This window comes from Triturus cristatus, chromosome 12 (genome assembly GCF_964204655.1).
Source record: "Triturus cristatus chromosome 12, aTriCri1.1, whole genome shotgun sequence".
NCBI classification, from domain to species: domain Eukaryota; kingdom Metazoa; phylum Chordata; class Amphibia; order Caudata; family Salamandridae; genus Triturus; species Triturus cristatus.
In genome coordinates this window covers 851,233,055-851,258,629 of record NC_140595.1, presented here as the reverse complement: position 1 = coordinate 851,258,629, position 25,575 = coordinate 851,233,055, and positions in this window count along the sequence as shown.

The window sequence follows — 25,575 nt, the reverse complement described above, 5'->3', positions numbered from 1 at the left end:
AAAATTTTAAAGAACAGGCATCTGTTACAGAACTTGAAATGTCCCTTCCAGAAGTCTTTATTTGCTATGAAAAAGAACACAAGTATCGGTCAACAAATTGTAAGGGCTGATATATTTCCCTCTCCCCAGAAGGGTGATCAACCGGCCCAGTGGAAATTGAAATCTGTGGAGGGCCACCACAAGTGTGGAAACTGTTCCACATGCGACTCCACAATTGAAGGTACGGAATTTGTACATAATACCATCAAATGGAGATACACAGAATTTACAAACTGCAAAAAAATTTTTTTATATATGTAGTCCTGTGTCCATGTTCCAAGATTTATATTAGCAAAACCAATCAACAAATAAGCAAACAAATCATACAGCATCGGGCCAGAATTAAAAAGAAAGTGTTGGCTGCCACTGCATGGCGAATTCACACAGTGATAAAGACTTCAAGTGAACAGTGTTGTCTGGTTTAAATACAACAAAAAGGTTGTTTGACATTGATGCAGCACGGCTGCAGAAAGAAGCCTATTTAATTTTAAAATTCCATGGCACTCTAACTGGGTTGAACGAACGAACAGGTTCTTAAGCAGATACACAGGGTATATTTTAATAACTATGTATCTTGCTATCTCAGATACATAGACGATATCTTTATTTTGTGGCAGGGAGAGGAAAAAGAAGCGTTAAAATTCATAGATGCGATTAACAACAATTCTATGAATCTCCACTTCACATCCCACATTAATAAAGTAAGCATTGCATTTTTAGATTTTAAAACCTATATTCAAAATAACCAGTTTGAAACTACCCTATTCAGGAAACCGACCACTGGTAATGTTACACTCCATGCCACCAGCGCACATCCTAAGCATCTCATCGCTAGTATTCCTTACGGTGAGATTCTAAGACTTAAAAGAATTTGCAGCCTGGAATCAGATTTCGACATGTGCGTGAGGGAAACCATGATTAGATTGAAGGCGAGGGGTTATTCTGACACTATTCTTGATGAAGCCATGGCCAAGGCCAATGCACGACCCAGAATGAGTTTGTTTAAGGCCATCCAATGCCCGTTTCCACTGGTTGAGCCAGCTGTCTGTAATCAACCAGTATTGAAAGAAGGACCCAGATTGATTACTACTTTTAGCAGTGAAGAAAGAAAAATCAGGTCCATAGTTAAAAAGAATTGGCCTTCATACTCACTGATGCTGTGCTCCGAACTAGATTACCGGCTACTCCCATGGTTACTTTTAGGAGAGCTAAATGTATGGGAACATGTTTGGATAAAAGCAGCCCTGAAACCAGACAGAACAATATGTGGCTAAAACCTGCTCATGGTTTTCGTAAATGTTCTTCTTGCAGGGCCTGCAAATTTGGCATAAACAAAACTCACTACCTCACCCCCTTCAGCACAAAGGAAGTGGCCATTACAAGGAGTTTCACTTGCAGGGCTGATTTTGCTGTGTATGTCCTGACGTGCACCTGTGGCTTTAATTACATTGGTAGTACTAAGCTGCAGGTGCATGTTAGGATTTTGCAGCATCTTCGTGCCATTTTACACAATGATCCTGCTTACCCAGTGGCACGCCATTTTAAACAGACTCACAATAATGATGTTACCTGCCTTAAATATTTTGTAATAGCATCTATTCCCAAAGCCCGACGAGGTGGCAATAGAGAACTTCAATTAAGGCAATTAGAGACTAGAAAGATTCTTGAGTTTGACAGTAAATGGCCAAACGGATTGAATAACACTGAAGACATGCACAACTTTCTCTAGCAAGTTTCATTCTGTTTTCTGCTCTTTGATCTTAGTTTTTCTCCTCTTCATCATATTTGTTAGATGTCTGACTAGATGACACAATATTACGAAATATTCTAAATTATTCTACCGTATTCGCAGAGCTTCATTTACTTACTGTATATTCATACATGGGTTTTTCTTCACTGAGCACTTTAGTAGGTTACTTATTATGTGTAACCAGTGCATTTAATATGAATTGATCTACATACCTCTAATGCCATAATATTGAAAACACACATTCATGGCACATTAGCACTTTCAGTAAGATGATGAAATTATAGAAATGAATTTTATATGATTTTAGCAATGATTATCAGGATTGTATTTTTATTGTTATCAATATTTATTCATTTTCTTTTAATCATACAGCTGCGTAATATTTGTATATATTTATCAGAAGAATTTGCACAATTGCACGGTTTTGCACCATCATTGAAAATGCTGCTATGCACTTTTTGCACCATAACAGGTCTTTCGTAATAATACCTATTGAGATGATATAGGAAACTTTTCTGTAAGGTAATGTTTTACCTTTCTTGTTGTTTGGATCATTATCAAGGATTTATCCTGTTATAACAGAGTATTTACACAATGAGATTGGTTTTCAGTTTCTCCTAAAAAGAAAAAAATATGTTTCCTAAGGATGTAATACAATGAAAAACTTATTTCTTTTTTGATATTTATATGTATCTTCTTGGTTTTTATACCTCAAGGCAATATAATATATATGTTTTTCATAATACCTATGAAGTCTGTTTTCTCGGTCTATTATCATGTGACCAGGAAGTGGGTGTACACTTTGCAGCACTTTAAAAACATTCAGTGTGACCTCATTCCCCATGTGAATAAGGGCTCTCGAGCCCGAAACGCGTCATTTTTTTGCAGAGAGAAGATGGTCGAATAAAACATCCTTGCCTGAAGATTTGCGTGGTCTGTCTCTCCTTCTTCGCCGTCAGGAGGTTGTGGGAGTTCTAACGTACTAAATATATATATATATATATATATATATCCAACAGAACTTCCTCACAAGTAGGAAAGCCGACGCCGTGTCTTGTGCTTCAATAATTCCTTTATTCGGTCAGCTAAAACGTTGAATGCGTTTCGCTTGTCCCGCAAGCTTGTTCACCAACCTTGCGGGTGAACAAGCTTGCGGGACAAGCGAAACGCGTTCAACGTTTTAGCTGACCGAATAAAGGAATTATTGAAGAACAAGACACGGCGTCGGCTTTCCTACTTGTGAGGAAGTTCTGTTGAATAATATCGGACCGTGCTTGGGAGGTCCGTTCGTCGACGCGCCCCCTGGTTTGGAGGCGGTAGGCATACCTGAGCAAACGGAGGAGTAATACATATATATATATATATATATATATATATATTCACTGAAAAAACCATAGGTTTCAGGGGCATTATAGTTAGCTGGACTTTTCACTCGTACAAAACCATTGAAATTCCCCCGTTATAGTTAGTTCAGCTAACTATAACTTGCGCGCCCGCTATGCACTGTGGATGACGTCACATATTACATCACTCATGACATGGTCAGTGACATCACTGATGACATCTCAAATTATATCACTGATGACATCACTGATGACATCATCCAATGAATGTGTGTTTTTCTGAAAATTACATATGTTTCATATATGTATATCTCAAGGTCGATGGAAGAATAAATGGGTATATAAGTGTCTAAATGGATGATTTGTTTTTGAAAAATTGATTGTATAACTGACTGATTAAGTGTATCTTAGTGAATACATGGCTTAGTGAGTAATGTTTAAATATGTAAATATCTGTATCAGTCTCTCACTTTGTGTATAAGTGGCTGCATGGGTTGGTGAGTAGCTACATGAGTGTCTATATAGGTTATTATTTGGTTTTTTGAGTATCAGTATGAGTGTCTGAGTGTCTGTATGGTTCGGTGGGGGTATTACGTAGTGCATTGGTGTATGAATGAGTGATTCACTGTTTGTATGTGTTGAAGACAGCATGTGTGCAGGACTGTATGGGTGGATGAGTGTGTGCATGGGTGTGTTAGTGAGTGAATGACTGTCTCAATAGTGTCTTTATGAGTAACTACATATGTTTTAAACTAGTATATGTGTATATAAGTGAGTATATTGTGGTAAATATTTCGTTACCGGTACTATTTTTTATGCGGTAAAGTCTATTAAGAATAACTCAGTAAAATGAGAGGCAGAATCCGTGGTATTAGAGGTTTAAAAAGGCTTTATTCCTATACAAAGGAATACAATTCGAATTGTAGGCGTTCTATTCCATCACCACGAAAGTTCAGGAAGGAAGGGCATATATTATTGACAGGTAATCATTTTTATAGAAAAGGCATTACAGTAAAACAGATGCAGTAGGCGTATCAACTGATAAGACAAAATAAAATATGCATGCGTAACTAGAATAGGCGTAACTAGAAAACGTCATTATACATGATGTCACAAGTGGGTGGATCCATAAGAGAATCCTGCAATGTCAGCAGAAATATTTGGCAGAGATGCGTGCGCAGCCGCATGACGTGTGATTGACGTGCAACTAGAGGGCGAAAGGGACTTGACATTTAGCTCTACATGTGGAGACAGAAGTCTGGGGTTATGTCAACCTAATCCCAAATCATATCTAATATCCTATGTTTAAAGAACTGTGTTATCCAAAAAGAGAGGTCTCTTAGGATAGAATCTTATTCTATACTGACTATACTGACTGTTAGTGCGTGTACAAGCGTCTAAGTGTCTACACTAGATGCGAGGGGGTAGGAATATTCCATGGTAACAGGGCTATGAATTACTTGCATGAGGACAGCGAGGCCTGGCCCTTTGCACGGTAGCTGGAGGAATGTTTACCTAAACTGTTAGACAGGAATGCATCGGATGAGGGGCGGAGAAGATAATCTTGAAGGTGAAATACAGTTTTTGGCAGGCGACGGGCTGGATCAGGCACCGTTAGCCGCGCAGGGAGTAAGACAAAGTTCATGGTCACAGATGCAGGCTCGGACTGGAGCTTTCAGAGGCAGAAGCCAGGAAAAGGCTTGATGACAGAATTCGGGCCTACTCGCCTGAATCTGTAAAAATGTGGAAAGTGAACCACATAAAGTCGGTGGCCTTTCATACTTAGGAAATGAATATCTGACCCATTCATGGTGGATCTGAAAGAGGACATGTTGACGGTGGACGCACATATATTTGCGTCTTCAAAACTGGAGCAGGAGGGAACATACATGTACTTATAGCATGTACATGGAGCCGTTGGGGTCTACGATAGGGGACATAACTGATCTCAAAATTCATATTTCCTCATTCCCTCCTTGTCCCCTTCGGACCCTTAGGAGATATCGATCTTCATCAATCCATCGATCTGTTCATATAGCATCATTTGTTCTTCTTTCTTCTTCCGGGATCTCGAACGAAAACTTGGATGTGGGATACACGAGGTGGCACACAGACCACAAATCGCTGGCCCACATTGTAGACATAAGCAGCAACTGAATAGTATGAGAAAGCCAATACCTAGGAAGGAGAGCATTCTCCATCCCCAGGCTGACAACACGCCCCAGAACCAACCGGACCAAGTCCAGGTGCCTGGACTCTGGTGTATCTGGCTTACAATCTTATGAAGGCGAGTTATGGCTTTATATACTGACGGCGAATTTTCTGGTATGAAAATGCAGCAACTTGATCCGATGACCCTACAAGCTCCGCCCCTATCGGCCAGGATGACGTCAAGGACAAGACGATTTTGAAGCACAACAATCCGCATAGCAGACTGCTCTTCTGTTAAATTGCCTAAGGCGGAAATAGTTTCGTTCACTACTGCTTCAAGGGTTCTGGTTAATCTACGTATCAGTTTACTATTAGTGACTGTACCTATATAGGGAAAGAAACCTTTATTGAAATCTGTGTATTTTTCCCATGCTGTTTCAGTGTAATCGACAATTGGGAGATCTCTCTGCTGTCTATTGTGTACTAAATGAGTATTTCTATGATAATCAGGAGGAGCTAGGAAAACAGGTGGTAGGAGGAATGCTATGTAACAGGTACCATCCCAATCTAAAGGTAGGCGTATATATGCGGTCTGGCCACATATAAAGTAGGAATGACGAGAAGCTCTAAATGTAGACTTGCCTTGATCACTGAATTTTATTACAGTGGTGCATTTACTATGGCCCATGTGTATGGAGCCATTCTTTCTTATACATAGTTCCCCTTTTACTGGGAATACGGACATGGCGGGCAAGATTGGTGTAGCTTCAGATTCAACATTCAGGATCATGAGGTTAAGTGTAAAATTACCTAATCCATATACTTCATTTTCTAGATCAGTTCCTGTTCTTTTGGGAAGTCCCTCCTTGTTAGGGTAGCAGACTTTAAGCAAAACTAAGTTCAGGTTTCCCCATACCCAGTTGTCTTGATAAACTGCGGAATTTGAATCTAGGGAATTAATCAAACTAAACCATGCTCCACAGGAGCCATTGTGTGTGAACGGATAAGGAAAGAGGGGCAAAACTCCCCTATAGTTCTGATAGGGAGGGAGTCGGCCACATATCCAACAATTTGTGGCATTGCTGGTTTGATGGGAATGATGTAGCATACTAATGAAAGTGTTATTGCGCAGCGCAAATCTATAGGACAATTCATGTGGAGGCAATTCACTAAAAGAATGTTCTGCAGTTATATTATAAGCACGCTTAGGAATAGGGTAATACATGTGCAATAGGATGCTGACAATGATGATCAGAAGACTTAGAAAAAACAAAATTAATAATGTTACTGTACAATGACTACGAAATGATTTACAATACGCATGCTTCTTGAGCAGCATTTGATTATTTCTTTCTCTATTCCGGTCCAGAGGATACATGTCAGAGACAAATTCAACCGATTCACCTTGGAGAGGACTTAACCCCTTCCATGCTGCGCAGATTCCGCCGCTGTGCTGACGGAATCTTGCGCGGGCGTGGTCATGACGGAACGGTTCCGTCATGAGCACAGCTCAACCGTGGCTCATGACGGAACCGTTCCGTCATGAGCACCGAAGGGGTTAAACAATCAAATTGTCTGACTTACTGGACCTCAATTTTAGTTTATACAGTTCTGGTTTTGTTAATTCAGCCAAGGGGAGCTTTGAGTCTGTTTGTGAGGGAATACAGGGTTGAGTCTCTACGCTGGATGGTAGTCCATAAAATTTCTTGATATGACTCGAGTGCAACCACCCTTTACTTCCCTCGATCTTCACAGCTGTCCTTGTGGTGAGTAGAACCAACTTCGGTGACTTCCACCTAGGATCCAGTTGGGTCTTCCGGTCAAAATTCCTGACCAAAACCAAGTCCCCAGGAACCACGTCATGGGGTTTTACCTCAGTATTGTCGGGAAAAGCTGCGGATACCTGTGAACGACAAGATTGTAGTGCAGACATCAAGGAAGCCAGGTAATCTGTCAGCATATTACAGTCAACATCAGTGATTTTACGAGGTATAGGCGTCCCCCACATATTTGGTGGTCTACCGAAGATCACCTCATACGGGGATAGCCCTGTTCGAGAATGTGCTACCATTCTCATGTAAAAGAGCGCAACTGGTAAGGCTACTATCCAATCGACTCCTTTTTCTCTACATATTTTGGACAATCTAATTTTCAGAGTTTGATTATGACGTTCCACGAGACCTGCCGCCTCTGGATGTCGGACACAATGGAATTTCCATTGGTATCCTAATAGAAGGGAAACGTGTTTCATTAGTTCGGATGAGAACGGCTGGCCGTTATCTGAGTAGACAACACGTGGTAAACCGTACCGTGGGAAGAATTCTCGAACTAACTGTTTGGCAGTAGTCGGGGCAGTGTAATCTGAAACCGGGTAGGCTTCGGTCCAACGGGAAAGAGCACAGACAACTACGAGAACATATTTGAATCCTCGACATCGTTCCATCTGGATATAATCCATCTGGAGGACTTCAAAAGGGTGATCAGGAGGCTGAAATCCACCCTGTTCTACGGGAATGCTTTTACCTGGGTTAAACTGACAACATATCATACAGGTCCGAACTTTTTGTTTAGCTGCGGCTCGCAAGTGTTTGTTGAACCAAATGTGTTGAATGCTGTCTAGCATAGCTTTTTCTCCTAGGTGCGCTGGACTATGTATTGTGTTAATGATGACTTGGACCATTGAGTCGGGAAGAAACCATATAGATTTTTCCTTCATCATCCATCCTTGATCTGTTTGGATCCCTCCTAATTCAGTCCATTTCTTTATTTCTTCTGGTGTAGCATGTGTCTGTATGTCAATTACATCAAGGGCGGGATCCTTAACTGTCATGCAATGTGTTGGTGTCAGGACTATTGTCTTTGTCATGTCAGTTGTGTGAGTCTGATTCTGAGCAGTCTGTTTAGCTGTTCTGTCAGCTAGGTCATTACCCTGAGAAATGATATCGGTAACTTTTGTGTGGGCTTTGCATTTCATAATCGATATTGCAGTAGGTAAATGAATGGCGTCTAATAGAGCTTGAATGAGGGGTCCGTGTTGGATGTGGGCACCGTGAGAAGTTAAATAACCTCTCTCTCGCCACAGTACGCCGAAGTCATGGACGACTCCGAATGCATAACGTGAATCTGTGTATATGTTGACTTTTTTATTTGTGGCTTGAATACAGGCTTGTGTCAGAGCGATGAGCTCTGCTGCTTGAGCTGACAAAGTGTTAATACAATTTGTTTCAATGACTTCAGTGTCTGTTGTGACTGCGTAAGCGGCCACTAACTCTCCTGTACTTGTTCTCATACATGACCCATCTACATATAATGTCAAGTCTGGATCTGACAAAGGGATGTCTGTCAAGTCTTGTCTGGGTTTCGTCGTGATAGTAATGACTTCGACACAATCATGTGCCAATGGATCTGTTCCGCCTACTGGTAACAGTGTGGCAGGATTTAACGTATTACAACGTCTGATTTCTATGTGTGGCTGAAACAATGTTAATTCGTAACCGGTGAGTCTTGCTATAGTCAAGTGTTGTGTTTGTGTGCGGTTCAAGAGAACCTCTACTGCGTGTGGTACTTGTACTGTCAATTGATGTCCTAACACTATGGCATCGCTTTGTCTGATTGCTAAAGCTGTTGCTGCCACTGATTTCAGGCACGCTGGAAGTGCCTGAGCTACTGGATCTAATGTACTAGAGAAATAAGCACATGGTTTGTGTGATCCTGCTTGTTCCTGAGTGAGTACTGACAAAGCAGTACCTTCGCGTTCTGTAACAAAGAGTGTAAACTGTTTACTGTAACATGGTGTTGCTAGGACAGGTGCTTGGCATAAAGCTTTCTTTAAGCTTTCAAAGGCATGTGTATGTTCTGGAGTCCAAGGGAGGACAGTCGATGTGGCTGCCTCCTGTGTTGTCAACTGGATGAATGGTTTTGCTAGAAATGCATATTGAGGGATCCACTGCCTACAGTATGAAGTGAGGCCTATAAAAGCCCGCACCTCCTTTTGTGTCTTGGGTGGTGGCATGTTAGCAATTAACTGGATGCGATCGGGTGTAAGCTGCCTTCCCTCCTTGGACAGCGAGTGCCCAAGGTAAACAACTCGCGGGACACAGAATTGCAGCTTAGAAGGGGACACCTTGTGCCCCTTGTCGGCCAGAAATTTTAAAACCGTCAGTGACGCTTTTTCACATTCAGGTTCGCTTCGGGCGGTGATCAGCAGATCATCGACATATTGAAGCAAGGCAGTGTTAACTGGCATGTGGATACTGTCAAGTTCTCGTTTCAGTGCTTGGCTATAGATGCTGGGGCTTTCTGTAAATCCTTGAGGTGCGCGTGTGAATTTAAAACTTCGTCCATTTAAACTAAAACCGAAAAGATATTGACTTTCCGGATCAATTGGGACACTAAAGAAAGCATTTTTGAGATCAATTACAGTGAAAAACGTTGCTTCTGAGTCAATAGCTGTGAGTAATGAGGAGATATCTGGGACCACAGGGTATTGTGGTACAATGCATTTATTTAATTCGCGCAGATCAATAACTAATCGGTATACTGGCGGAGCTTTTGGATCCGTTCTTTTAAGAATCGGAATTATCGGGGAATTACATACATTGGAGTCAGTTTCGACAACCACTCCTTGTGCAATGAGCTCGTCAATGATTTGCAGTAAGGCCGTTACAGCATCTGGAGGTAACTTGTATTGTCGCATTCGTGGTAATACCACTCCTGTCTTTAGTGTGACTCGATATGGTGTAATGTTCATGCAACCAACATCAGTGGGGCCTTGTGCCCATAAATGTGTAGGTAAATTCTGCAGTCGGTGATCCATGTCTCTGGATACGTAGTGACCTTTAAAGTCACGTAAAAATAGTCGTACTCCTTCCGGAGAACAACATATTATGGCTCCTAGAGCTTTCAATGTTTTTATACCTAACAAGTTTTCTGGACATGATTTAGTAAGCAATAAATCTGTAGTACGTGTTAATGGACCGACTGTAAGTGGAAGAGGTTGTGTTACGTCATTTATTATAGGTTTTCCTGAGAATCCAAGGGAAATATTTTGTGAGCCTGAGAGGGGTGCCCCTGGAACTTCACTGCATCTTATAGTTGTTCTGCTTGCCCCTGTATCAAGTAAAAACTTTCTGTCTTCCCCTAATAGTTCACTATGTACATAAGGTCCCTCTTGGTCTACAGGAACCTCAATAAGGGGTAAGCCAACTTCCCTCTCTAGGCTATCTCATGAGTATCGTTGATAATCGGGATAATCTGTTTGTGCGTACTGATACATCTGTTGTGTTGTTGCTTGAGTTGCAGCGACAGGCTGCGCTTGTGGTGGTGCTACGATCTGTTGTGGAGCTGCCTGTTGCGGAGCTAATTGTTGCGGAGCTAACCTAGGTTGTGCATTCTGAGGGATTTGTTGTTGATTCTGATCCTGTCTAGGTGGACGTGGTCTCTCATGCGTTCTACCTGTGGCAATATTATGTTTCAGGACTGGACAATCGTGTATATAATGACCTGGTTGTTTACAATAGTTGCATGTCCCTTTCGCAGGACCTGCGGAATCACCCTTTTGATGACCTTCGGCTGGAACTGACTGTGCAACAAGCATTTTCATTTTTGTATCTTTCATACGTCTTTGTTCGTGTTCTTGTTCTTCTCTAATTCTATTGTGGTGATATTGTAACATCTGTAGCATCTGTGATGGGGTATTACCTTGCCAGGTACTTTCGAATTTCAATACTCTATTCTTGACTTGTAGCAGAGAATTTTCAACTAATTTTGTCACAAACAGATGTGGATATGACTCACTACTGGCTTTTATGCCACTATTTATACTAAAACATTTTTCAAATCGGGAATAGAAATCACTAGTGTCTTCATCTGGCTTTTGTTTACAGGCTGAGATTGCACCCCAGTCTTCCTTTTTCGTAGTTAATAAACGTGGCAGTACCTGTATTAGTAATCCTGCTAGTGCTGTAGTCTTTTCCCCAAGCCCTGCTCCTGCAGCTCGGGCCTTTTCTTCGTTTTCTAATGCTGTCCAATCTATCTTTTGGTCTCCCACCTCCCATTCCTTTTCTTTGAGTTTCTCATAAACACCGGCGGGTAATAGGACTTTTAATATTTTCATAATGTCGGGGTAGGTATACTCTCCCATGAGTAACATGTCTTTTATCTCACGGTGGAAACCTGCTGGGTCCTTGTCATGGCTGGGTACTACTTTCTTCATTTCTAATAATTCCAGTTTAGTTAGAGGCGTGTACACAAACACGCGTGTAAAATTATCACCGGCACCTCTGATTGGGTGCACTTCGCGTAACGGATTCTGTCTGTCTATGTGATACATTTTTCTTCCCATAATGGGAACTGGAACGTGTTCTGGGCATACGAAATTTAAATATTGGTTTCGAGATTCTAGAATTTCCTTAATCAAATCAGTACCTGACCCTCTCCATATATTCGTGAGTAGTTCTGTCAATATGTCAGGTAAGGGTCCTGGATCGGAGTGTTGGCTTTTATATAATATAAGGAGGTGTTGAATCATGTATATACTAGCTAAACGCTGTTCATATGGGTCTAGATTCAGAAACGTGTGTGCAAGTACATCATCATTGTATTCGCCGGGACTGTCAGCCCATTGTACTGCTGACCTGGCTAATTCTTGTTCGTCCATGGAATCAAGCACGTGGTATCCCCTTCGATCTCGGAGTAATTTATCAGCGGCTTGGAATAAGTGTTCAGGGGATTTTGTATTTAGCATAGGGTTTGGAAGATGTCTATTATATTCTGGACGTATTGGACGTACTGGGTCGTTAAAACCTCTGGTATTATTATGGGATCTTCCTCTACCTACATAAGCTATTGTATCTAATTGGTCTGATTCTTGCTCCCCCTCCTCTCTGTTTAGGTTAGTGGCGTCTACCTCTAATCTTTCTTCGTGTATTCGTTCTACTTCTTTGCGGATCTTTCGGTACATAGCTACTATACATAACTGTTTATCATGTCTTCCTTCTGATATATTCTGGCCCCAAGTGACAAGTTTTTGCATTTCTTCCGGATTTATCCCAGGCCGGTCTTGATTTCTGATTACACAGTTTATGAGGAAACGTAACAGTTGTCCCTGTACCTCCGCTTTCTGGTACTCCATAGCTCTGCTAATACTTTCAGGACCTCGTCCTGACTGGACAAAGTGATATATATTTTCTAAATGTGTAGCCATTCCTGGTAGCTTCGTTAAATATATTGCAGCTCGTCGAATACGTAATGATGACAGCAGCATTTCGTCTCGTTTACCGGGCACAGGATCATATCTACAATCCACTAGAAGTTCCTTGAGCATGTCGGGAGTTGCTAGTTTGGGCGTACGTTGGTGTGCTAATTCTCTAAGGGAAAATTTATTTCCTCTGGGTGGCGTAGAAAAAATGTCTGTCGTACCTCCTGTAGCACCGTCTGGGGTGCTGGACGTGAAAGGATTTGTTGAAGGTGAGACAGCAACCGTCGTTGCGGGAAAAGCGGTAGAAACAGATGTGCTTGTCGGAATGCGTGTCGGAGCTTGTTGTTGTGGAGGTACAGACGGAGAATCTTGGCGATGAGCATCATCGGCAAGCGGTCTATGTGGTGCGGTATTTGCATACTCGGGAGCTGCATCATCTAAATAAGAGGAAAGGAAAACATCTTCTGCTGTTCTGGGATGCCCCTTGGGATGTGCTTTTATCGGAAACAATGGAGGTGGCAAGTCTTTTGGTATTTCCGGAGTAGCCTTAGGTAACCCTTCGGCCAGAAGTGGATACATACCATTCATAAGGGCGTTTCTTTGTCTGTCTACTTGTTCTGATTTTACTCGGGTACCTTCCTCAAGTAATAGATTTTCTCGGGTTTTATTTGAATTCTCTCTACCTTTCTCTTCCTGTCTGAGTGCTTTTTCTGTACGTCTATACGATTCTTTACGCCATAATTCAATGGCATCTTTCTGTGACTGTCTGGCTTTCTTTTTCCATAATTCTTCTTCTACTCTCATGATGCAATCTGCATCCCAGGTCCCCGCTGCGGGCCATCTCTGACTCTCTGGTAATTCTTTGGTGTAGTCCACCCATAAATCAAGAAATAATACGGCATCTAGGCCATGCTTATGATACATAAAGTACCCTGGAGTGTCCCTAGGTGGGATGGGAACAGCTTCTTCGAGTACACCTTTTCTAGTTTTGATCTGTCTTAGTTTCGAAAAGAGCGGCATTTTTAGACCTTATTACTAGAACACACTTTATACAAGAAAACACAATAATGAACAGTCATTCACACCACAGTATATAGAACGTATTTCAAAACATTTAACACTTAACAGTTTTACGAACAATAATAACTAATAGAAAACTAGTTACTGACATAATACTGACACTAGATAATACTTATTTATATTTATTTATATGCAAAACATACTATATATACTGCTAAACAGTACAGATACACTGCTAAAACAGTGCAGACCGGATTTGTGTACCCAAACCCGTCTTGACCGGCACAGACTATGTGCACGTTAAATGCCTCCCCGGTAATGGTACTCACCGGGTAGCTCGGAACGGAAGGCCTCGGAACGGAACTGAAACTGGACTGGACCGGACTGGACTCGACTGGACTCGGAACTTCGGAACCTGGCGGGTCTCTGTATACCTCGGATCTTGCTCTCTCAGCTAGGCTCTGGTCGGGATACTTCGCACTTCTCACCGCCTCGTCTGGGTGTTGATCGCAGCCTCAGTCGTCCCCGCTTGGCCGGAGGGAGATACAGGAAATCCTGCGGGTACGCGTTTTTATCCGTTCAGCTGTGGCAGGAGACCGGGCCTGCAACGCACCGCCGGCGCGTGAGATGAGAAAGTGTCCCTGTTCGGGCGCCAATTTATGTGGTAAATATTTCGTTACCGGTACTATTTTTTATGCGGTAAAGTCTATTAAGAATAACTCAGTAAAATGAGAGGCAGAATCCGTGGTATTAGAGGTTTAAAAAGGCTTTATTCCTATACAAAGGAATACAATTCGAATTGTAGGCGTTCTATTCCATCACCACGAAAGTTCAGGAAGGAAGGGCATATATTATTGACAGGTAATCATTTTTATAGAAAAGGCATTACAGTAAAACAGATGCAGTAGGCGTATCAACTGATAAGACAAAATAAAATATGCATGCGTAACTAGAATAGGCGTAACTAGAAAACGTCATTATACATGATGTCACAAGTGGGTGGATCCATAAGAGAATCCTGCAATGTCAGCAGAAATATTTGGCAGAGATGCGTGCGCAGCCGCATGACGTGTGATTGACGTGCAACTAGAGGGAGAAAGGGACTTGACATTTAGCTCTACATGTGGAGACAGAAGTCTGGGGTTATGTCAACCTAATCCCAAATCATATCTAATATCCTATGTTTAAAGAACTGTGTTATCCAAAAAGAGAGGTCTCTTAGGATAGAATCTTATTCTATACTGACTATACTGACTGTTAGTGCGTGTACAAGCGTCTAAGTGTCTACACTAGATGCGAGGGGGTAGGAATATTCCATGGTAACAGGGCTATGAATTACTTGCATGAGGACAGCGAGGCCTGGCCCTTTGCACGGTAGCTGGAGGAATGTTTACCTAAACTGTTAGACAGGAATGCATCGGATGAGGGGCGGAGGAGATAATCTTGAAGGTGAAATACAGTTTTTGGCAGGCGACGGGCTGGATCAGGCACCGTTAGCCGCGCAGGGAGTAAGACAAAGTTCATGGTCACAGATGCAGGCTCGGACTGGAGCTTTCAGAGGCAGAAGGCAGGAAAAGGCTTGATGACAGAATTCGGGCCTACTCGCCTGAATCTGTAAAAATGTGGAAAGTGAACCACATAAAGTCGGTGGCCTTTCATACTTAGGAAATGAATATCTGACCCATTCATGGTGGATCTGAAAGAGGACATGTTGACGGTGGACGCACATATATTTGCGTCTTCAAAACTGGAGCAGGAGGGAACATACATGTACTTATAGCATGTACATGGAGCCGTTGGGGTCTACGATAGGGGACATAACTGATATCAAAATTCATATTTCCTCAATATGTGAGAGTGAGAGATTGAAAGAGTTCCTGTATGAATAAGTATGTGTTTCTATAAGTGATTGTTTAAAAGACTAAGTATGTGTAAGTTTCTGTAGAAGTAAGTGTGGTGGTGTGTGTATAACTGTACATGCAAGTAAATGGATGTTTGATTCTTTATTAGCATGAGTGACTATGTGTGTGAGTAACTTTATGGATGAGTGGCGTTGTGTAACAGGATGTATAGGTGTATGAGTACATATGATGAGTGAGTACATGTATGAGTGACTGTATAGGACTGTTGGTGAATGAGTGGATGTGGATCTTAGAATTACTGAATAGGTTGCTGTAACTGATATTGGTATGTCAATTGTTTTGAAAATTTTAGTTTCTATTTTTGAATGTGTGTATCAAAGGTTATATTAGGAGGAGAGGAGGTCTGCCACACTATCACAAGGATGATGTCATCAGTGATGTCATGAGTGATGTCACTGACCATGTCATGAGTGATGTAATATGTGACGTCATCAGCAGTGCATTGCGGGTACTTGAGTTATAGTTAGCTGAACTAACTATAACGGGGGAATTTCAATGGTTTTGTACGAGTGAAAAGTCCAGCTAACTATAACGCCCCTGAAACCTATGGTTTTTTCAGTGAATTTCTAAGGTTTTTTTAAATGCTAATTCCTAACTATAACGTGCCTAAAACCTATGGATTTTTCAGTGAATTTCAAAGGTTTTTTAAATGCTAATTTCTAACTATGCCTACAGAGATAGGACATGTGAAGAAAGAAGAAAAAATGCACAGAAAGAAAAAAAAGAAAAGCAGAAAGAAGCAACAGAAGTCCTCAAAGACGAAGAAAAGTGCAGGAAGAAGGATAACGTGCAGAAAGAACAAACAGAAGAGCAGAAAGAAGCCTTGTTGCAAAATCATCCTGTACCCTCAACTTTTTCAGACGGATACTGGTGGTAACTGAGCCTGACTAACCAGACCTAGAGCCAGTGCTATGTTAAAAGACACTCAGAATACAGTGAAACCACCTACATACACTAGGGAACACTATGCGTTGGGATCACCATGTGATCAGCATGACCTCCTCTGTAAGCCCCTAGTATATAATAGGGCAGGGGATTAAAACTACCTCTTAAAACGCGCCACAGGGCGTGTTTGCACACGTCACCTCAGGCCTGTCCCCTCACTTCCACACTCTGTAAACACGCCCTGTGGCTGTTTTAAGTTGGGAGATTAAGTGCCCTTGAATCCTGAGGGTCCCTAGGGTCCAAATAGACCACTAGGTACCTCCAGTAAGTGCCACAGAGCTGCGTTGCAGAGAGATTTAAAAGGGGCACGGCCTAGACCACCTCTCTGCAACGCAGCGCAGCGCAGTGGCGCTTACTGGAAGCACCTGGTGGGCTAGTTGGCCCCCAGGGTCCCTCAGGATTGAATGGGAATTATTTCCCCAACTTAAAACGCGCCACAGGGTGTGTTTGCACACGTCACCTCAGGCCCCGTCCCCTCCCTTCACCACTGTGTAAACGCGCCCTGTGGCCGTTTTAAGTTGAGATATTAAGTCCCCTTGAATCCTAAGGGTCCCTAGGGTCAAACTAGCCCACTAGGTACCTCCAGTAAGCGCCACAGAGCTGCGTTGCATAGAGGTGTAAAAAGGGGCGTGGCCTCAGAACACCTGTCTGCAACGCAGCTCCCTGCCGCATACTGGACATACCTGTTGGGCTAGTTGGCCCTCATGGACCGTCAGAATTGAAGGGGAATTAATTCCCCAACTTACAACTGGCCAGGGGGCGCGTTTGCAGAGTGCTGCAAGGAGGGGAAGTGGCCTCCGGCGCGATCTTTTATTTATTTTATTTTTTAAGAAGGAGGGCTGTGTGGACCCCCTTCTTTTTCTAATTTACTGGCCCTGGGGACCACATCCCCCAGGGTCTGCACCCTAATTTTTTTTGTTGAAAAAAATTTATTTGGCCCTTCCATGGTCTTAATCGGCCCCAGGACCCCAACCCCCGGGTCATAGCCTTTTTAAAAAAAATTCTTTAGGAGGGGGCTGTGTGGCCCCCTCCTCAGGCCACTTATGGCCCCGGGGACCCCATCCCCCGGGGCCGGCCTTTGTTTTTTATTATTTAAAAGTATAAATATAGAAACACCTAGGACATGCTGGACAAACCGTATGTACCTATCACCATGACGATTTGCGTGATATTCATTAAAAGGCGAATATGCATAGAATGAATCCACGTGGAATGTATTTACACTGCTAGTGAAGCTCTGACGTGTCTGACGACCCACCGTGCCTAATCCCGGCGTCCCCGCCATTGGGTACTCCCCAAGTAGAAACCCTTGTCGTTTATTTATACAAACATGGATAGCTATTCACGGGCACATTTAATATACACGCACACCAAGCCATTCAAAGGGGATTTGACAAAAATTCGACCAAACTATGCAAGAAACCCCCCTCACGGTTAATAAAATACACATCCACCACCGGATGTGTAATACTTTTTATTTTACTCTCTGGAAAGGAGATGAATCTCACTTGAGAGTCACAGCGTGCTCCGGGCTGAGCCCAATGCTGTGTTACACCCACCAGTGCCCGCCGAGTGCCTCACACCTCTGTGTTGTATTCCACCAGCTAGTGCGTATGCTATGACACTCTCTAGCCCATGTGCACTGTAACACCACCCCGTGAATATGTCATGCCACACTTGCCTTCGCACTGGTTATATTGCCCCATCTAACATGCCTTCCTCGATGCCTATGTTATAACGCACAGCGCTATGTCATACATATTACAATCTGGGATCCATATCTTTGTCACAGTGCATATGCAACGTTACACTCCCCAGCACATATTTTATATTACAACTTTAGAGACTAGTTAGGTTACACAACACTGCCCTGTGCATATTACATTCAAAGGCGCATAGTGCATAGCACACGCTAGTGCCTGTGCTATCTCACGCTCTCCAATGAATCGGTCATTGCGCAAAATGTATTGCATATTATATTTCAAGCCCCGGTTCATCTTATATCACACTTTTTGGTGCATAGTTTATACTATATACTATATCTAGTTTTCATTTTCAATCGTGCTCTCAGGACTATGTTCTATATAACACTGCGTCCACCTACCCTTTTCACGGGCATTACATTTTGCGATGGGGGGTGGAGGGTCAGGGGGTGTTTCTGCCAAGTGAGCCCGGAGTCACAGTCACAAACGTCCTCTTCTTCCTGAATAAAAGTGAGATTATGCTGCATACTTGTTCATATTTTAAGTAGTTCGCACAGACACACATTTTAAAAACAATAAAGTTCCTAATACCCACCTTCTCTGAACAGTTAGCTGGCTGCCCCATCCACCTCCTCCCTATCCTCTGTTGTCTGAATCCATGGACTAACCTCCTCCCTCCTGCCATGCATGGTCTGATGTGCTGCCACTGCCCTCCATTTAGCATGATGTACCAGTCCACTCCACCTGCCCTCCATTGCCCAATTCTATGGCCCATCATTGACCTCCTGCTTAGCCTCTGTGCTTAGCTTGCCGCCCCTATTCTCCTTCCCCCTGCCCTCCGATGTCTTTGTGCATGCCCCTGCTCCATCCTTTCTGCCCACCATGTACCATAGACCTGCCACTCCTATCTACTCTGAGTGTTCTGTTGAGCTGCCACTCCCCTCCCACCTGCCTAGCATTGTCAGATGACTGTAACTTGTCCCTGCCACCTCCACCCTGCCTGTCCACATGCCATGCCCCTATCCCCTTCCTCCTGTCCTCCAAGGTCCATTTTACTGCCACACCCTTCTACCCTCCCTGGTCTGTTGTGCTGCAACTGCTCCTCCTGCCTGCCCCGCGCGGTCTGTTGAGAAGCCCCTCCCCCTGAACTCTCTTGTCTGTGCCAGGTCCTGACCCTCCCTTCTATCCTCCATAGTCCTTTGTGCATGCCCCTGCACCCTCCTTCCTGCCCATCATAGCCATTGTGCTGCCACTAACCCTCCCGCTTGCCATGCATGATCTTCTGTGCTGCCATGGCCCCTCCCACCTTGCCTGTGTGGTCAGCTAGCTGCCGCTGACCCCCTCCCACCTTCCCTCCATGGTCTGTGTGTATGCCATCATAGTCTCATTGTTGCTCTCCATGGTGTGTCTTGTTTCTAGTGCCCATCCTGCCTGACCTCCATGGTCACCTTGCTGCTCCTGCCCTGCCCCGCCCCCTTGCCCCCAGCCCTCTGTTTCCATGTGCAGACCCCTATTCCCTCCCTCCTGGCTTGTCTGTTCCATTGTAATGCCCCTGATCCGTCCCTCCGCCATTTATGGTCTGTTATGCTGCAGCTTTCTCTCCTGTCTGTCCATTATGGTCAGCTAGCTACCATTGCCTCTTTCCCCTCTGTTCTCTGTTGTCCATGTGCATGGTCCTGTCCCCTCCCTATTGCTTTCTATGGATTGTTGTGCTGCACTTCCGTCCCGCATGCGCTGTGTGGTGTATTGTGCTGCTGCAAACCCCGATGCCTGCCCTGTATGGTCAGTTTGGTGCACCTCTCCATGTCCCACCTGTCCTCTGTTATCCAAGTCCATGTCCCTACCCCAACTCCTCCTGCCTACCATGATCCAATGTACCATACTTGCGAACATTTTGAACTTGGTAAGAGGGAGATTTTGAAAAAAAACTGGGGTATTGATTTTCCCCTTTGAGTTACATTGAAAAAGAGGAGATTGTAGACAGGAGACAGATCAAATAAAGCCCATTTGAGCTTAAAAACATTGGACGTATCCTGGCTGAAACGGGTCTGTTGGCATGCTTGGTTGTACTACCACTGCCCCTTCCTTCTGCCCACAATGGTCTATTATATTGCCACAGCCTCTCTTGCCAGTCCTGTATTGTTGGTTTGTTGCCCCTGCCCCCCTTTCCACTGCCCTCCATAGTCTGTTGTGCTGCCACTGCCCTTCCTGCCTGCCCAGTGTGGTAAAATTGTTGCCTCTGCACTCTCCTACCTGCCTTCAATTTTCAGAGTCCGTGCCCCTGGCCTCTGCCTCTCAACAGTATCCCAATGAACAACTAGATTGCTAACATTCTATATTTATTACAAAAGTGTGGAACGCCTGACGTCATCTTGATATAATCAAAACTGTAATACCTAGAGTATTTCCTTTAGAAATTACATATATGAGAGGGTCTTATTTGCATCAAAATTATGGTTAGTGCTCTAAAAAATTAAAATGAGGACCTATTTTCTGAGTTTTCAAATAGCGACAAAGAACTTTTAAATTATTTGTAATCTTTATGTTTTTTTATCCAGTTGACCACTTGATTAAATGTTGCACCTAGGGGAGAGGATGTGGTGTTACTTCCAGAGCTGCAGACTTTGCAACTGGGGAACCAGGTTGGAGTTTCTGCTTCACCTCAACATTCTGTGATTCTGGTCAAATCACTTGATCTCCCCATGTCTACAACCAAAATAAATTTGGTCTTGTGTGATGTAACCAATGCTCATGTAAAGCACTCCAATTCCTGACAAGTCTGCACTATATAAAACTGCAAATACACAAAAAATAAGTGTTTTGCACACTTCTGTCATTCGGCTACATGTGGGCTACATCTGGGTGATATTTGTGCTGCATTTGGGCTCTTTTGTCTCTGGTGGCTGTTAGACCCGGCCCTCGTAACATAGTCAGACCTGACCCCTGCACCTCACACCAGCCCCGAGCCCCTGGCCTAGCCGATCCTTCCCACCAGAACACACACACCCGACCCGGACTTCTCCCGTCCGTGGCCTTCCTCCTTCGGCCACCCCGGGCCCGCGTGCCCACTTCATGCACCAAGATGGCCGCCCGGCCCCAGCGCGACCCTAGCCTACAGGCGCCACTCCGGCTGGAGGACATCGCGCTCCCCTTGGGATGAGAAAGGGAGGAGCAGTTTCCCTCACACCTCTGCGCTTCCCTGGGAAGGTGGGTTTCGATCGACCCGACGGCCTCCCCGAGGGCTGGCTCCACGCCTGCTGGGTGTCTGGGGCTCCTCCCGACCCGGCCCTGAAAGGATCAAAGGACAATGGCAGGAAACCCCCAACAAGCGACCCCCAGGTGACAAGACCCCTGCCTGCACCGACTCCGGACATCAAAGAGGAGTCGCCCTATAACAAGGGGTGCTCTGGGACTGTCCGGCAGATTCGCCTTGGAAACACATGAGCCCTGCTGAGAGACTCGCGGCTCCCTGAAGATCGTCAAACTCCAAACTTGTGCTTGAGCCCTGCTGAGTGACTCGCGGCTCCCTGAAGATCGTAAGACCTCCGAATTTATGCTTGAGCCCTGCTGAGTGACTCGCGGCTCCCTAAAGATCGTAAGACCTCCGAACTTGTGCTTGAGCCCTGCTGAGTGACTCGCGGCTCCCCGAAGATCGTAAGACCTCCGAACTTGTACCCGAGCCTGCTGAGTATCTCGCAGCACCCACAGACTCCCTTGGTCCCGCCGGACCCCACGACGACAAGCGTATCCCCCAGCTCGAGGATTGTGAGCTGTGCGCCGGATACGCACCTGCATTTGATCCATACCCCCAAGAAAGACTGTCCCGCTACCCCCTAAACCCCCTCCAAGACTTTGTGAGCCGTGCTCTACTTGTATATATTTTGCCTTGCTGATCATAAAGATCTTACCACTCCGATCTGATAAAGATTTGCTCTTAAGAACTCCTCGTGTGGTGTCTATCTGTCGTGCGGTGCCGAGTGTACGATCCTAGATACGAGGTTCCTCCCCTGAGGAGTCTCCCGCCAGTGCCCGGCTACGATACCTCGAGGGTGGGTCTCAGGGCAGTCAGGGCCCCCTCCGGGCCCCTCTGAGGTCGCCTTCTAACATTGGTGGCAAGCGACGGGATTCGGGCCTATAATCTAGAGATCGTACCGTGAACGGCTGACGCACTACCGACAAAGATGGCAGAAGGAAACGCCGTAGTTCTCGTAGAAGACGACGCCAGTACCGAGTTCCAGGTGGAACAGCTGGAAGAGTACACTCACAGAGAACTAAAGCAATTCTGTAAGGAACTCAGAATCGCTACCACTGGTCTCAACACCAAAGAAGATATGCAAAAGGCACTGCAAGCTTGGGTGGATTCTGGAGCCTCCCGCCCAGAAGGAGCGGTGGAGCCCCACGACGAAGCTGGACCCTCCCAAGGAGAACGCAGCAGCAACCAGGTGCGAGGCTTCGTGCCAGACGGGGGCCTATCCCCGGAGGAACTCGCAGACAGAGAAAAAAGTCGCCATCACGAGCTCGAATAAGCCAAACTCAAAATTGAGGGCGAGTTGAAATTAGCGGAGAAGAAGCTAGCAGTAGAACAGTTGCGAGTACAAGGAGAACTAGAAGAGAAGAAACTCCAACGAGAACACGAGGGAAGGAGACTTCAACTAGAACATGAACGCAGCTTAAAGGAAATAGAACTGAAAGCAAGAAGCGAAGAAGCGCGGCCCCCGGGGAACCAGGAGGCGGCCGCCCCGACGGAGCAGAAGGTCCACATCCCCAAGGATGTGGTCAAGGAATATTACAAAAATGATGACATTCAGCAGTGGTTCCGGGCCTACGAGGTCGCCATGACCTCCCATCGGGTCCCGCAGAAGGATTGGGGGGCTGGGTTATGGGGACGGTTCCTGAGCGAAGGAAGAGACACCCTGCTCGACCTACCCACCTCCATGCAGACCTCCTATGAACACATGAAAGCGGCCCTCCTCACAAGGTACGGCCTCACCCCGGAGATGTACCGCCAGCGGTTCCGCGACTGCAGGAAGATCCCGGGTACCACCTCGGTGGAATATGTGAATTTCTTCAGCCGCGCCTTCGATGGGTGGATCAAGGGCAGCAAGGTAACCACCCTGGAAGAACTAACCGACCTTATGTTATGGGAACACCTGGCTGCCAACTGCTTTGTGGAACTACGCCAGCACCTGCTCGACAGCAAGCTCACGGACCCGAGAAAGCTGGCTGTTGAGGCGGATCGCTGGACCAACACCCGGGTCTCCCGGGGCCCTGTAGGGGATTACCCCCGAGCCAGTCAGGGACCACCCCGCCAGAGAGGGGGGGGAAACCAGGGAGGGCAGAGAGAGCCCCAGGCTAGTCCCCCGAAGTCCCAACCTCCGCCTTTCCCGGCACCCCCACCAGCTGTATCCGGCCCCCCCCTGAGACGGGGGCACCGGGTAACCATCACTTGTTTCCGCTGCCAGAAGCCCGGGTATTACGCCAACGACCCTGAATGCCCCATGGCCCCACGCACCACCCAGGCAGCACCCCCTGCTAGACAGATAGCCAATGTAGCCCTGGGGGAGGAGGTTGAGGAGGCCGAAGAGTGGGAACCCGCCGCCATGGCCCTAGTGTCCTTAGGAGATAGAGAGATTGTCCCTGGGAGCCCCCTGCCCCCTAACACAAAGAAATATGGGCAGCTCGTCACGATCAATGGCCACCAAGTAGAAGCCCTCCGTGACACCGGGGCCAGCATCACCGGTGTCCTCAGCCATTTAGTCCACGAGGACCAGGTCCTCCCCAACTTATTTTGCCCTGTCATTTCAGCCGACAACACAGAAAGCCTATGTAAGGTAGCCCTGGTGCCCTTCGAGTGGGGAGGGGTGGTCGGTAAACTGAAGGTCGCAGTGAGAACATCCCAGCCCGTCGACTGTCTCCTGGGGAACGACCTGGAAAGTTCCCCCTGGGGGCAAGTTGAGCGCAAGACCCACCTAGGGATGATGGGCCTCCCTGAGTGGGTGTGCGCCACCACTCGATCCATGGCGGCTCGACTGACCCCCCTGAGGGACGTCGACGACGCCCGACCCCCGAAGATGGGATGGTCCCGGCCGAGGGCCCCCACATCCCCCACCAGAAGAGTCGCTCGCCAGTGACGAACCGCCGCCTTCCGACTCCACCCCAGACACCGAGTTAGGCGATCTGCCCGAATTAGCCCAGTATCGCCACGAAGGGGGCCCCTCCCGAGAGGAGTTCTGCAGAGAGCAGGCTACCTGTCCCTCCCTGGTCGGGCCCCGGCAACAGGCAGAGGCCCATGCCGCAGGCGACCAGACGGGGACGCACCGGGTCTATTGGGAGAATGACCTTCTGTACAGCGAACAGAAGTTGGTGGAGCTAGGGTCCGGCCGGGTGCTGGTGGTACCCCTATGCTTCCGAAACCTCCTCCTGGGCTTGGCCCACGACGTTCCCCTCGCAGGCCACTTGGGTCAGGACAAAACATACAGTCACCTCGTGACTCACTTCTACTGGCCCCGAATGAAAGCGGATGTAGAAGCCCACTGCAAGTCCTGTCCCACGTGCCAGGCTAGTGGGAAGAGTGGAGGAAAGCGCAAGGCTCCCCTCCAGCCCTTCCCTGTCATCAGTACCCCTTTTGAGCGGGTCGGGATCGACATTGTAGGACCTCTGGACCCCCCAACTTCCCAGGGGCACCGGTTCATCCTCGTCCTGGTGGACCAGGCCACTCGTTACCCTGAGGCCATCCCCCTGCGCACCATCACGGCCCCCGTGGTGGGCCGGGCGCTGATGGGGATCTTCTCCCGCATGGGTTTTCCCTGCGAGGTCGTGAGCGATCGCGGTACCAACTTTATCTCCCGATAAATGAGGTCCTTATGGCAACAGTGCGGGGTGTCCTACAAATTCACCACCCCGTACCACCCCCAAGGTAACGGCCTGGTAGAGCGGTTTAACAGGACTCTGGAGGGGATGATCGCGGGCCTGGAAGAGCCCCTCCGGCGTAAGTGGGACCTCCTGCTCCCCTGCCTCCTATTCGCATACCGAGAAGTTCCCCAGAAATCCTTGGGTTTCAGCCCCTTCGAGTTACTCTACGGGCACCCCGTCAGGGGGCCCCTCAGCCTGGTCAAAGAAGAGTGGGAGGCGGCGCCCCGAGGCACCCCCCGAGACGTGTTCCGTTACGTCCTGACCCTCCGCAATCAGACTAGGAGGTTCCGGGAAATGGCAGAGGCCAATCTGGAGGCGAGTCAGGAGGAGATGAAGCGCTGGTACGACCAGAACGCCGCGCTAGTCGAGTTTCAGCCGGGCAAGCTGGTGTGGGTCATGGCCCCCGTGAAACCCTGCGCTCTCCAGGATAAATGGACCGGGCCCTTCAAAGTAGTTGAGCGGAAGAGCCCGGTCACGTACTTGGTAGACGTCCAGTCACCCCGGGACCCCCTCCGGGTCCTCCACGTGAACCGCCTCAAGCCCCACTTTGTGCGGACAGAGCTGAGTCTCCTACTGGCCACTGACGACGGGT